Source organism: Schistocerca gregaria, unplaced genomic scaffold (genome assembly GCF_023897955.1).
Source record: "Schistocerca gregaria isolate iqSchGreg1 unplaced genomic scaffold, iqSchGreg1.2 ptg000043l, whole genome shotgun sequence".
Taxonomy (NCBI): domain Eukaryota; kingdom Metazoa; phylum Arthropoda; class Insecta; order Orthoptera; family Acrididae; genus Schistocerca; species Schistocerca gregaria.
In genome coordinates, this window is record NW_026061702.1 from 5,386,269 (window position 1) to 5,390,477 (window position 4,209).

The following is a 4,209-nucleotide window of genomic DNA, read 5'->3' on the forward strand; positions in this document are numbered from 1 at the left end:
TGTTGTCGAATCGACTTAAAGCCAGATCAACACATTGGTCGCACTTCTGTCTGAAACAGTTACATTTATCGTCTGCAAAGCTATGTCGCGTGCTGCGGTATGCGGAGCCACTAAGAGAACGATAGTAGGACAGAGATGAAGCTTCTAAGTTAATGTAATAGCCAGTAAGAAGTAGTACAATTCAAGTTTTAGGTACCGATTATTGACTGTTTACCCTTCTTTGGTGCCTTGGACATGAGCTAGAAACTTACGTCTTTGCATGGAAGGAGGACAAGCTGCCGCGTTGCATGGGGAAATGTGAAAAGTGTTCATATGTAGTAAAAACCTGAGAAATCCGCCCGGTTTCGTCATTTGTTATCTAATCGACTTAAAGCCAGATCGTCACATTGGCCGCACTTCTGTCTGAAACGGTTACATTTATCGTCTGCAAAGCTATGTCGCGTGCTGCGGTATGCGGAGACACTAAAAGCACCATAGTAGAACACAGATGAAGCTTGTAAGTTGATGTAATAGCCAGTAAGGAGTAGTACAACTCAAGTTTTAGATATCGATTATTGACTTTTTTGCTGGCTTTGGTGCCTTGGACATGAGCTAGGACCTTAAGATTCTGCATGAAAGGACCACTAGCAGCCGTGTTGCATGGGAGAATGTGAAAAGTGTTCATATGTATTAAAAACCTGAGAAATCCGTCCGTTTTCGTCATTTATTATCGAATCGACTTAAAGCCAGATCGTCACATTGGCCGCTCTTCTTTCTGAAACGGTTGTACTTCTCGTCTGCAAAGCTATGTCGTGTGCTGCGGTATGCGTAGACACTAAAAGCACCATATTAGAACACAGATGAAGCATCTAAGTTGATGTAATAGCCAGTAACAAGTAGTACAATTCAAGTTTTAGGTACCGATTATTGACTTTTTACCTTTCTTTGGTGCTTTAGACATGAGCTAGGAACTTACGTCTTTGCATGAAATGAGGACTAGCAGCCGCGTTGCACGGGAAAATGTGAAAAGTGTTCATATGTAGTAAAAACCTGAGAAATCCCTTCGTTTTCGTCATTTGTTATCGAATCGACTTCAAGCCAGATCAACACATTGGCCGCACTTCTGTCTGAAACGGTTACATTTATCGTCTGCAAAGCTATGTCGCAAGCTGCGGTATGCGGAGACACTGAAAGCACCACAGTAGAACACAGATGAAGCTTCTAAGTTGATGTAATAGCCAGTAAGAAGTAGTACAATTCAAGTTTTAGGTACCGATTATTGACTTTTTACCTTTCCTTGGTGCTTTAGACATGAGCTAGGAACTTAAGTCTTTGCATGAAATAAGGACTAGCAGCCGCGTTGCACGGGAAAATGTGAAAAGTGTTCATATGTAGTAAAAACCTGAGAAATCCCTCCGTTTTCGTCATTTGTTATCGAGTCGACATAAAGGCAGATCGTCACATTTGCCGCACTTCTGTCTGAAACGGTTACATTTATCGTCTGCAAAGCTATGTCGCGTGCTGCGGTATGCGGAGACACTAAAAGCATCATAGTAGAACACAGATGAAGCTTCTAAGTTGATGTAATAGCCAGTAAGAAGTAGTACAATTCAAGATAAAGGTATCGATTATTGACTTTTTACCCTTCTTTGGTGCTTTGGACATGAGCTAGGAACTTATGATTTTGCATTAAAGGAGGACTAGCAGCCGCGTTACACGGGAGAATGTGAAAAGTGTTCATATGTAGTAAAAACCTGAGAAATCCGTCCGTTTTCGTCATTTGTTATCGAATCGACTTCAAGTCAGATCATCACATTGGCCGCTCTTCTCCCTATAACGGTTGTACCTATCGTCTGCAAAGCTATGTCGCGTGCTGCAGTATGCGGAGACACTAAAAGCACCATAGTAGAACACAGATGAAGCTTCTAAGTTGATGTAATAACCAGTAAGAAGTAGTACAATTGAAGTTTTAGGTATCTATTATTTACTTTTTACCCATCTTTGGTGCCTTGGACATAGGCTAAGACCTTAAGATTTTGCATGAAAGGAGGACTAGCAGCCGTGTTGCACGGGAGAATGTGAAAAGTGTTCATATGTAGTACAAACCTGAGAAATCCGTCCGTTTTCGTCATTTGTTATCTAATCGACTTAAAGCCAGATCGTCACATTGGCCGCACTTCTGTCTGAAACGGTTACATTTATCGTCTGCAAAGCTATGTCGCGTGCTGCGGTATGCGGAGACACTAAAAGCACCATAGTAGAACACAGATGAAGCTTCTAAGTTGATGTAATAGCCAGTAAGAAGTAGTACAATTCAAGTTTTAGGTATCGATTATTGACTTTTTACAACTCTTTGGTGACTTGGACATGAGCTAGGAACTTAAGATTTTGCATGAAATTAGAACTAGCCGCCGCGTTACACGGGAGAATGTGAAAAGTGTTCATATGTAGTAAAAAACTGAGAAATCCGTCCGTTTCGTCATTTGTTATCGAATCGACTTCAAGTCAGATCATCACATTGGCCGCTCTTCTCCCTATAACGGTTGTACCTATCGTCTGCAAAGCTATGTCGCGTGCTGCAGTATGCGGAGACACTAAAAGCACCATAGTAGAACACAGATGAAGCTTGTAAGTTGATGTAATAGCCAGTAAGAAGTAGTACAACTCAAGTTTTAGATATTGATTTTTGACTTTTTTTTTTGGCTTGGTGCCTTGGACATGAGCTAGGACCTTAAGATTCTGCATGAAAGGAGGACTAGCAGCCGTGTTGCATGGAAGAATGTGAAAAGTGTTCATATGTAGTAAAAACCTGAGAAATCCGTCCGTTTTCGTCATTTGTTATCGAATCGATTTAAAGCCAGATCGTCACATTGTGCGCTCTTCTTTCTGAAACGGTTGTACTTCTCGTCTGCAAAGCTATGTCGTGTGCTGCGGTATGCGTAGACACTAAAAGCACCATAGTAGAACACAGATGAAGCATCTAAGTTGATGTAATAGCCAGTAACAAGTAGTACAATTCAAGTTTTAGGTACCGATTATTGACTTTTTACCTTTCTTTGGTGCTTTAGACATGAGCTAGGAACTTACGTCTTTGCATGAAATGAGGACAAGCAGCCGCGTTGCACGGGAAAATGTGAAAAATGTTCATATGTAGTAAAAACCTGAGAAATCCCTTCGTTTTCGTCATTTGTTATCGAATCGACTTAAAGCCAGATCAACACATTGGCCGCACTTCTGTCTGAAACGGTTACATTTATCGTCTGCAAAGCTATGTCGCAAGCTGCGGTATGCGGAGACACTAAAAGCACCACAGTAGAACACAGATGAAGCTTCTAAGTTGATGTAATAGCCAGTAAGAAGTAGTACAATTCAAGTTAAAGGTATCGATTATTGACTTTTTACCCTTCTTTGGTGCCTTGGACATGAGCTAGGAACTTAAGATTTTGCATGAAAGGAGGACTAGCAGCCGCGTTGCACAGGAGAATGTGAAAAGTATTCATATGTAATAAAAACCTGAGAAATCCGTCCGTTTTCGTCATTTGTTATCTAATCGACTTAAAGCCAGATCGTCACATTTGCCGCACTTCTGTCTGAAACGGTTACATTTATCGTCTGCAAAGCTATGTCGCGTGCTGCGGTATGCGGGGACACTAAGAGAACGATAGTAGAACACAGATGAAGCTTCTAAGTTGATGTAATAGCCAGTAAGAAGTAGTACAATTCAAGTTTTAGGTACCGATTATTGACTGTTTACCCTTCTTTGGTGCCTTGGACATGAGCTAGAAACTTACGTCTTTGCATGGAAGGAGGACAAGCAGCCGCGTTGCATGGGAAAATGTGAAAATTGTTCATATGTTGTAAAAACCTGAGAAATCCGTCCGTTTTCGTCATTTGTTATCGAATCGACTTCAAGCCAGATCATCACATTGGCTTCTCTTCTCCCTATAACGGTTGTACTTATCGTCTGCAAAGCTATGTCGCGTGCTGCAGTATGCAGAGACACTAAAAGCACCATAGTAGAACACAGATGAAGCATCTAAGTTGATGTAATAGCCAGTAACAAGTAGTACAATTCAAGTTTTAGGTACCGATTATTGACTTTTTACCTTTCTTTGGTGCTTTAGACATGAGCTAGGAACTTACGTCTTTGCATGAAATGAGGACTAGCAGCCGCGTTGCACGGGAAAATGTGAAAAATGTTCATATGTAGTAAAAACCTGAGAAATCCCT